Source organism: Hyperolius riggenbachi, chromosome 5, assembly GCF_040937935.1.
Source record: "Hyperolius riggenbachi isolate aHypRig1 chromosome 5, aHypRig1.pri, whole genome shotgun sequence".
In the NCBI taxonomy this organism is placed as follows: Eukaryota; Metazoa; Chordata; class Amphibia; order Anura; family Hyperoliidae; genus Hyperolius; species Hyperolius riggenbachi.
Window position 1 is genome coordinate 286,802,224 of NC_090650.1, and position 11,562 is coordinate 286,813,785.

At 44.4% G+C, this 11,562-nt stretch overlaps 1 non-coding gene across 1 annotated transcript; it reads right to left on the reverse strand.

Moving 5' to 3' along the window:
* Positions 1–11,275: 11,275 nt before the first annotated feature.
* On the reverse strand, positions 11,276–11,349 carry TRNAN-AUU (transfer RNA asparagine (anticodon AUU)). Its single transcript has one exon. It is a non-coding gene; the product is annotated as a tRNA-Asn (tRNA).
* Positions 11,350–11,562: the final 213 nt, after the last annotated feature.

Below are 11,562 nucleotides of genomic sequence, written 5' to 3' on the forward strand. Positions count from 1 at the left end.
TGGGGAACTCATGTTGAGCTCATATAGTGGTTGACGGTGAGTGGAGTATTACTGATCCCAGCAATATACACACTGACTGGCAGAGTACGCAATGCTATATAGTGTGGCTGAGCGGTGTACACAGAGTGGCAGTAAACACAATGCTATATAGTCTGGCTGAGCGAGCGGTGTACTACTGTTCCCAGCAGAATCAGAGTGGCAGTAAACAATGGTATATAGTCTGGCTGAGCGGTGTACATAGAGTGTCAGTAAACAATGGTATATAGTCTGGCTGAGCGAGCGGTGTACTACTGTTCCCAGCAGAATCAGAGTGGCAGTAAACAATGGTATATAGTCTGGCTGAGCGGTGTACATAGAGTGTCAGTAAACAATGGTATATAGTCTGGCTGAGCGAGCGGTGTACTACTGTTCCCAGCAGAATCAGAGTGGCAGTAAACAATGGTATATAGTCTGGCTGAGCGGTGTACACAGAGTGTCAGTAAACAATGGTATATAGTCTGGCTGAGCGGTGTACACACAATGCTATATAGTCTGCTATATAGTGTCAGTAAACAATGGTATATAGTCTGGCTGAGCGGTGTACACAGAGTGTCAGTAAACAATGGTATATAGTCTGGCTGAGCGAGCGGTGTACTACTGTTCCCAGCAGAATCAGAGTGGCAGTAAACAATGGTATATAGTCTGGCTGAGCGGTGTACACAGAGTGTCAGTAAACAATGGTATATAGTCTGGCTGAGCGGTGTACACACAATGCTATATAGTCTGCTATATAGTGTCAGTAAACAATGGTATATAGTCTGGCTGAGCGAGCGGTGTACTACTGTTCCCAGCAGAATCAGAGTGGCAGTAAACAATGGTATATAGTCTGGCTGAGCGGTGTACACAGAGTGTCAGTAAACAATGGTATATAGTGTGGCTGAGTGGTGTACACAGAGTGTCAGTAAACAATGGTATATAGTCTGGCTGAGCGGTGTACACAGAGTGTCAGTAAACAATGGTATATAGTCTGGCTGAGCGAGCGGTGTACTACTGTTCCCAGCAGAATCAGAGTGGCAGTAAACAATGGTATATAGTCTGGCTGAGCGGTGTACACAGAGTGTCAGTAAACAATGGTATATAGTGTGGCTGAGTGGTGTACACAGAGTGTCAGTAAACAATGGTATATAGTCTGGCTGAGCGGTGTACACAGAGTGGCAGTAAACACAATGCTATATACTCTGGCTGAGCGAGCGGTGTACTACTGTTCCCAGCAGACACAGAACAGTAAACAGAATGCTATATAGTGTGGCTGAGCGAGCGGTGTACCACTATTCCCAGCAGACACAGAACAGTGAACAGAATGCTATATAGTGTGGCTGAGCGAGCGGTGTACCACTATTCCCAGCAGACACAGAACAGTAAACAGAATGCTATATAGTGTGGCTGAGCGAGCGGTGTACCACTATTCCAAGCAGACACAGAACAGTGAACAGAATGCTATATAGTGTGGCTGAGCGAGCGGTGTACCACTATTCCCAGCAGACACAGAGTGGCAGTAAACAGAATGCTATATAGTGTGGCTGAGCGAGGTACACAGAGTGGCAGTAAACAGAATGCTATATAGTGTGGCTGAGCGAGCGGTGTACCACTATTCCCAGCAGACACAGAACAGTGAACAGAATGCTATATAGTGTGGCTGAGCGAGCGGTGTACCACTATTCCCAGCAGACACAGAACAGTGAACAGAATGCTATATAGTGTGGATGAGCGAGCGGTGTACCACTATTCCCAGCAGACACAGAACAGTAAACAGAATGCTATATAGTGTGGCTGAGCGAGCGGTGTACCACTATTCCCAGCAGACACAGAACAGTGAACAGAATGCTATATAGTGTGGCTGAGCGAGCGGTGTACCACTATTCCCAGCAGACACAGAACAGTGAACAGAATGCTATATAGTGTGGCTGAGCGAGCGGTGTACTACTGTTCCCAGCAGACACAGAACAGTACACAGAATGCTATATAGTGTGGCTGAACGAGCGGTGTACTACTGTTCCCAGCAGACACAGAACAGTACACAGAATGCTATATAGTGTGGCTGAACGAGCGGTGTACCACTATTCCAAGCAGACACAGAACAGTGAACAGAATGCTATATAGTGTGGCTGAGCGAGCGGTGTACCACTATTCCCAGCAGACACAGAGTGGCAGTAAACAGAATGCTATATAGTGTGGCTGAGCGAGGTACACAGAGTGGCAGTAAACAGAATGCTATATAGTGTGGCTGTGCAAGCGGTGTACTACTATTCCCAGCAGACACAGAGTGGCAGTAAACAGAATGCTATATAGTGTGGCTGAGCGAGGTACACAGAGTGGCAGTAAACAGAATGCTGAGCGAGCGGTGTACTACTATTCCCAGCAGCGACACACAATGACTGGGGGGGACCCTGGCTAGCGTGGCTGGAGCGCGAACTACCCTGCCTGCCTACCCAAAGCTAAACCCACAGACAAATGGCGGAGATATGACGTGGTTCGGGTATTTATTTACCCGAACCACGTGACAGTTCGGCCAATCAGAGCGCGTTCGGGTCCGAACCACGTGACCCGTTCGGCCAATCACAGCGCTAGCCGAACGTTCGGGGAACGTTCGGCCATGCGCTCTTAGTTCGGCCATATGGCCGAACGGTTTGGCCGAGCACCGTCAGGTGTTCGGCCGAACTCGAACATCACCCGAACAGGGTGATGTTCTGCAGAACCCGAACAGTGGCGAACACTGTTCGCCCAACACTAACTGTGACCATCACCAGGAAACAAGTATGATTTTCACACATGCAGTAGTTCGGAAATTTACTAAAAACTGCATGACAATTCACTAATATTTTTACCACATGCAGTATTGCATTCAGTATTTTAGGGAATTGTGTGATATTTAATTTTGAAATATTAATTTGGTAAAATTAATACATTTTGTGACACAGATAGCATTTTTGCTGTATTCGACTGACAAATGACTGTTTGTTAGTTACCGTCAGCTCCAGGCTGGAGGTAAAATGCAGATTTACTACTAATTACTTCATATTACGTAACAAAGTCGGTAATTTACCTCACTGGTTAGTAATTCCAGTTTTCTATGCAGTAACAGCCTTAGTGAATTTACATTTCACAAAATGTTCTGAAAAATGAGTTGTTCTCTGCTTTACTGCATGTGGAAAGTGAGTTGAAGCCATTGTGTTTGGTGTATTAACAAATTATATCTATTCTATCCCATCCATTTGTGAATCAGTGCACAGCAAGCGGAGCTGCAGCCCTGATGCGTACAGTGATCCTTGGTCCTCTGTGACATGCTCTCCAAAAAGTGCTTAAATCTTTTGGTTCTAAAATTATTTAGATGTAATCTCATATGTAACACAAAGGATGTCATTATTTATTTAGAATAGGGGAATAACTTGACACTGGCACTGTGCAACTCACTCCTGGTTCTAGGAAAGTAAGGGTGGTACCAATCCTCCATGCAAATACACCACTCCTGCCAGTCCATCTAAACCGCCAACTGAACACCAATCGTCTAAGGCTGATTTAATTGCCAATAACTGAAAGTAGTCAATGTCCTCACCTGGGAAAGAGAGGCACAGGACTCACACTTTGAACTTTTTGGGATGCACATATTTTTGTGTTTTTCTTGGACTGAGCATTCCAGGGGATAATTGGAGATACAGATTTTATTTTGGAAGTTTTAGCTTTATTAGAGGCTGAGACTTGAGAGTTATTATAAACTTTGGTCTCTCCTTTCATCATATAGGGCTCCATAAAAAAAAGGCTAAACCGGCCAATTTGCATTACAAACATTTTAATGCATTATGAGATGAAACATACAATAAAGGAGACCCCTACTGAAGCACACATTAGATAAGAATTTGTAATAACGAACCATCAACAACATATCGCCCAACAATCATATACAAAAATACACTCAACGACGTGTAACAATACCAACAAATGCCTCATGTCTCCAGTCGGGAATAATCCGTCTTGTCAATTTTTTTCAGCTGAGAATCATTAGTGTTGTACAAATTTTTGACCAATGTCTAACGCTCGTAACATGCAAAGCGCATGCATGGAAGTGGTCACAACTTTTTGACCAGTTCATGCAGCAGTGTGTTCATTGTTTACAGCGTGGTCACTCCCTCCACACGTCTGTGCACAATATAAACAACTTAGTTTTATCTTTACATTTGTTAATGCACTTTGTATTATTCCTCCTTCTGATGCAGGTCACTTCCTTCTTCACTAACGATACTGTTGGTGTTGCTCCTTCCTGTGTGCTTGATGACCAGTCATGTTAAAGGGACTCCGAGCTCATCTAAAAAATAAAAGTTGTACTCACCCGGGGCTTTTTCCAGCCCAGTGCTGGTCGGGAGGTCCCACGCCGGCGTCCTGGCTCCTCTCCTTCTCCCCGCTCCGGAATGGCTGACAGGCCGCAGCCCGGGCGACACTCTCCCGAGTGTCGGGCTGCTTCTTCCGCATATGACGCGGATTACGTCACACGCCGGCCACCTCGCGTCATCATGGCGGCCGGCGTGAAAGTACTGCGCATGCGCGATTAAAGCGCGCATGCGCAGTACTTTCACGCTGGCCGCCGTGATGACGCGAGGCGGCCGGCGTGTGACGTAATCCGCGTCATATGCGGAAGAAGCAGCCCGACACTAGGGAGAGTGTCGCACAGGCTGCGGCATGTCAGCCATTCCGGAGCGGGGAAAAGTAGAGGAGCCAGGACGCCGGCGTGGGACCTCCCGACCAGCACTGGGCTGGAGAAAGCCCCTGGTGAGTACAACTTTTATTTTTTTGTTGAGCTCGGAGTCACTTTAAGTTGGGAGAAATTGGGGATTGATCATCGCTGATCATTCTTTATTGAAGATTTTGATCTGTTGTATGTATAAACCTTTAGGTTCAGCTGAAATCCTTTATTAAGCAAGAATACGACAACATTTCAGTTTAAGAACTACATGGTGCACTTGTATTACTGAGTTTGCTGCTGTCCTAAAATAGAAACTTATCACTGTCTATCACAAATTAGACTACTTTCACACTCTACAGTAAGTGTTTGCTAATGTTATCAGCATTTCAATGGAGAGATCATAATTAGTGTTGACAGTCAAATCACAACTGTACACAAAGCTCATTAGTTATGCTGGATACACACGGTTCGTTCCCGCAGTCGATTCCCGTCGATGTGCTGCTCGATTCCCATCGATTAGTTTATTTCCGACATGTCTGATTCGCGTTTCGATGGATCGTTAGTAGGAATGGTCAAAATGCCAATTTCCGATTCCGCGGTAAATCCACATTCCGTCATGTACCGATTACCAATTCCGCTTTCTGCTACCAATTTCTGCATTCCAATGCGGAATTTCCGCCGGAAATCGCGGAAATTTCGCCCGACTTTAACATCGATTTTCTCAAAAACTATAAGGTCTTTTTGAAAACTTTTTGCATCTTGTTCAGAAGATTCTGTTTAATAAACCCTGAAAATTTGGTGTTTCTAGGACTTACGGGGGCTTTGCTATTAACCGCTAAAGTTGGTGGATTTTTATTGTAATGTAAAATGCAGGAAATAGGCAGATGCAGATTTTCTGCATTTTACATTACAGTAAAAATCTGCCGAATTTAGCGGTTAATAGCAAAGCCCCCTTAAGTCCTAGAAACACAAAATTTTCAGGGTTTATTAAAACGAATCTTGTGAACAAGATGCAAAAAAAAAAGTTTTCAAAAAGACCTTATAGTTTTTGAAAAAATCGATATTAAAGTCGGGTGGAATTTCCGCGATTTCCGGCGGAAATTTCCGTGATTTCCGGCGGAAATCCGCTTGCATTACAGATTTCCGCATTCCGATGCGGAAATGTAATTTCCGATCGGAATTTCAGAAATTGCATTTCCGCGGAATCCGAATGAGCATCCCTAATCGTTAGGTCGATTTGCCATACTTTACATGGCACTCTACCTAAAAATCATCGAAATGCGCTCGGAAATGTTCGGAAATAATAGAATCGTCGGGAATCGAGCAGCGCATTCGATGCGGGAACAAACCGTGTGTATTCACCATTAAGCAGATGCTTCATCTTGTTTACTATTACCATTGTTACAATATAGCCGTTTATACTGCTCACGGTTTAATTAACATGCTTGTATCTGAAAAAAAGGGGGTTAATTAAATAATTCATGCATCTGATACTGTATATAAATAAGAACTCCACTTTAAGTTACTTTAATACTAACTGTTAGGTATAAGTACACCAGAAAAAAAATGATTTTTAACCTTAGAATATTTGCATATTAAATCAGCAGGTGGAGTTCCAAAAAAACCCACCATCTTTGCATGTTCATTTTAATAGTTAATGTACGCCTTGACTTTTTCCACACTGCTTCTCTGCACTGCTTCTCTGTGTTATAAAATACATTTGTATGATTTCATTTCAGTTCCACAAACATATATAATCACAGGCCTCTGAAGTATCTCACATCAGGATTACGAAGATAGCAGTATTAGTCAATGCGCCACCACTTGAACTTCTCAAGTGCTCCTTGACTTAAAGCCGCTATTTATTTCTGATATCTCTCTGCTCTCAGACCGACAGCTTGTTTGTTTTTAAGACATTCCCAGTAGAAATCGTAAATGTATACTTGTATAAATATGTCTGCCTGCTGCAATAATGTTTCTTTTTAATGATGTGATGAATGTTTTAACAAAAACTTTCTTTTAGAAAAAAAAGATGAAAAAAACATTGTAACAGTTTGCAAGCTCCCCTTGACTAAATTGTGTTGAGTGCTTTGTGTTCTGAGGAAAAAAAAAAGATTGTTTTTACCTTAGCACATAAAACACCCCTTTTTATTCACAATTTAACCACTGGCTATGCACATTAATACCCAATGGTTAATTAGACGTGCTATTATACTTTTTTCCAACACAGTAGCACAGTGGGCACAAGTGAATTTGCTGACAAGAAAATATTAGCTTATTGGTAAAAGAATTTTTAATTTGAAGATATCTGAAGGCTCTATTCTTTGAAGACTGTAGGTAGCTATTACAAATTTGAAGCCTACCAAAGGCTGCAGCACAAAAAAAAAATTACTTACTGCCAAGCGATTAAGTCAAAACCAAACAGGGCTTTGCTGGTGTTTTGAGTCAATCATATACAATATACACACACAAGAGTGTACACAAGCAACTGCATGAGTGAGTATAGATGGAGCAGCATGGGTTGACATAAATCAGTGGTTGGTACTTTGTTAGAATTTAGGAGTCTGACAATTAGCGATGGACTCCTCCATAGTGAAAAAAAGGGAATAAACATGTACAATAATAGCACGCCTTGACAAGTCAGGGAGCCAAACCTGTAATTTCTGGCCTTCTGGTATGGATTATTTTCTTTGATCCCTAGGTTTGTTTTTGATGCTGTGTCCTGCTGGTCCTCCTCCTAGATGAGTGCTACTTGACTGTTAAGTGCAGATCTCATAAGAGGTCCATTAGTTCATCACCTACCATTTTATTTGACAGAGTTACAATACAGCACACACTCACACACAGAGCTATATGTGTCTGTATAAACCTACATATTGTGTGATATATATATATATATATATATATATATATATATATATATATATATATATATATATATATATACATGCACACACATACATATATATATATATAGATATATATAGATATATATATACATACATATATACACAGAGGGGCTGCCGCACACAACAGGAAAAAAGTGACAGGGGCTCTTGGTTACGCTTTAACGCGCTTAAGCTCACCAACTGTGCCAAAGTGTCCCCAATCTGGTGAGTCCTACTCTACCACGCAAAATGCCAGTTTTTATAAGCAGTCTAGTGGGAACTAATCCAAAAACCCAAGAGTCAACTAAATGGGAAAAAAGGAAAGTAAAAACACCTTACCTTTCTAGCTACCAAATGAACTCTCCTCTGAACATGTGCAATGCACTCATTTATATGCTTAACTGTGCTAGAGGTGGGCGTGGTTATGCAGGCTCACAGGGGAAAATTATGAATAAATACCAAGGGGACCTCCAGTGCTGCGTGCATGCTTTGCATAGAATTGCATAAAATTTGGTTTGTGCTGCTTATATAGCCAGAAACATTATTAATGTCAACTAGCCATAGTCATTTAGTTAACCCTAAAGCTAAGTAGACACATCTAATAACTGTCACCCAACGGGGATCGGGAAATGATCTCTTGGGTGAAAATTCAGAGAATGATGCTCTACAGACACATCTCTAGCTTTGAGGCTAGCGATATGTTCTCTTGCTATGGAGGGGGGTGCAGGGATGACAATCGGCAGATGACGAAGCAGCTTCAATTGGTCAGTGGGAGTTAAAAATAGGTCATGCTCGGGCATCAATGGTCATTAGGAATCCAACAGGGTAAATCCTTAATGATGTCAAATGCCTGAGCAATATTGATCAGTGACCACTGTACACACATAACAATGGTCAGAAATAGAGATGGCCCAAACGGTTCGCCGGCGAACTTCCGTGGTTCACGATCGCGGAGAACCGCAAACTTTTCCGGAAGTTCGAATCGCCCCCATAGTTCATCATTAGGGTCAACTTTGACCTTCTACATCACAGTCAGCAGGCACATTGTAGCCAATCAGGCTACACTCCCTCCTGGAGCCACTCCCCCCCTCATAAAAAGCAGGCAGCATCAGGCATTGGACTCACTCGTGTGCCTGCAGTAATTAGGGAAGGGAGAGCTGCTGCAGACTCTCATAGGGAAAATGTAGGGTCTTGTAGGCTTGTTAGCGTGCTCCTTGCTGATTCTTATTGCTAAAAAAGCATCCATCAACAGCTCTTTTGAGAGCTAATCTGGTTCTTGCGATCTTTTTTTTTTTTGTGTGGCCCACTTGCATTATATACAGCCCTGTACAGTCAGTCGCAGCTGGCCTTTGGTGTAATTCTTAATGTGTCACTGCCAGGCCAAGCACATTCAGTGACTACCTGTGTGTGTGTGAGTGACAGGCAACTGCAGATTTTTAATCCCATCCCAATCACTGCACCTGTTCACTGTTCAGTGCGCCTACCTACCTACCTACGTCAGTGCACGCATTGTTAATACCACCAGTCTTTGCACCTGTTCACGGCGGTACCTGTGTGTGTGCGTGACAGGTGCACATTTGTAATACCCATCACTACATATACCTACCTGTTGTGTTCAGTGCACCCACCTACCTACGTGAGCACACGCAGTGTGATATTCAATACCACCAGACACTGTACTTGTTCACGGTACATGTGTGTGACAGGTGCACATTTGTAATACCCATCACTACATATACCTACCTGTTGTGTTCAGTGCACCCACCTACCTATGTGAGCGCACACAGTGTGATATACCACTCCGTGCATACCTCCGTGCATATTGTATTAGTCGAGTCAGTGCATACCTTTCACTTCACCCCCCCGATATGGAAAAAACGGACAAAACAGGTAGAGGCAGAGGTAGAGGCAGAACCAGCGGAAGGCCACCCGGCAGGTCTGTGCGAGGTCGTGCTGATGTGATTTCATGCGGCCCTGCACTAAAGTACAGTGCTCAGAAGAAGGCACGTCCCATCAACTCCCAAGATTGTCAGGAGATTGTTGACTATTTAACACAGAACACCTCATCTTCCGCAGCAACCAGCACTACTACAAGCACCACATCCACTTCATTTGACACTTCGCAGGAGATATTTGGTGGGGAAATCACTGATGCACAGCCACTACTGCTACAACAAGATGAAGGCGCTAAGCATACAGTATGTCTGAGTTAGGCGACACTATGGACGTAATGTGTGAGGAGGAGGATGATGAAGTACCTGCTGTTGGTGCAGTTATGAGGTTTATGAGGCAAGCGAAGCTGGGCAGGATGATTATGATGATACAGATGCCACGTGGGTTCCCAATAGAGGAGATGAACAGGGGGACAGTTCAGAGGGGGAGTCAGAAAGGAGTAGGAGGAGACGAGTTCCTGAAAGAAGCAGGGGGATCTCGTCATCAGAAACAGCTGGTGGCAGTGTCCAGCGCCATGTATCGCCACCTATGGACACCCAGCCAACATGCCCTTCAACCCCAGGGGGCTCAGCGGTTTGGAAATGTTTTAATGTGTCTGCCTCAGATCAGAGCAATGCCATCTGTTCTCTCTGCCTCCAAAAATTGAGCCGTGTAAAGGCCAACACTCACGTAGGGACAACTGCCTTACAAAGGCACATGCAGAAAAGGCACAAACTGCAATGGGAAGAGCACCTGAGCAAAAGCAGCACAAATGAAAAGCCACCCTCCTTCTCCTCTTCCTCCTTCAGGTGCAGCATCTTTAGCCGCTTTCTCCCTTGCACCTTCACAGCCACCCTCCTCCACTCCTCCTCTGACCTTGAGCAGTTCCTGCTCCTCTGTCCACAGCAGCCAGGTGTCTGTGAAGGAAATCTTTGAGCGGAAGAAGCCAATTTCTGCCAGTCACCCCCTTGCCCGGTGTCTGACAGCTGGCTTGGCGGAACTGTTAGCTCACCAGCTGTTACCATACCAGCTGGTGGACTCTGAGGCCTTCTGTAAATTTGTGGCCATTGGGACACCGCAGTGGAAGATGACAGGCCGCAATTATTTCTCTAAAAAGGCGATACCCAAACTGTACCGTGAAGTTGAGATGCAAGTGGTGTCATCTCTGGCACACAGAGTTGGGTCAAGGGTCCACCTGACCATGGATGCCTGGACTGCCAAGCACAGTCAAGGCAGGTACATTACTTACACAGCCCATTGGGTCAACCTGGTCACTGCTGACAAGCAGGGAGTATGTGGCTGTGCAGCGGACCAACTTATGACCCCTCCACGGCTTGCAGGCAGGCCTCCTGCCACCTTCTCTCCTCCTGCTACATCCTCTTCACTGTCATCATCCTCCTCCTCCTTGGCTAAATGTCAGTTCAACTCTACTGGCAGGGGTGATCGGATAGTACTTTTTGAAATCCAAATTGATCCGGATCTGGATATCCAGATATCCGGATCGGACATCAGTATAGTGAACGCGGATATCCAGATGCATTATCCGCGGATATCCGACCTATTCGGATATCTGGATAGAAAAAATGGAAATGCCCTTTAAAATGCTTAGAAACGTTTTGGAAGGTGAAAAACACCCCCTCCTCCTCCTCCAGAGAGAGAGAGAGAGAGAGAGAGAGAGAGATGAATCTACATGGCTATCTGGGGTTCTCTTCGGACAGCTGTTGAACACAAAAGGCAAGGGCATCCCTGGGTGGGTTTGAACCACCAACCTTTCTGTTAATAGCCAAATGCACTAACCAATTGCGCCACAGAGACTGTGCACTTAGTTGCTGCTAAATGGCTATCTGGGGTTCTCTTCGGACAACTGTTGAACACAAAAGGCAAGGCCCTCCCTGGGTGGGTTTGAACCACCAACCCTCGGTATAGGCACAAAGTGGTGGAGATGTTTCCAAATCACATGAAGGCAGAAAGGATGCAGCACTTGCAGAGCAAGCTGGCAACTATGCTTCACAATGTGTTTAAGGGTGA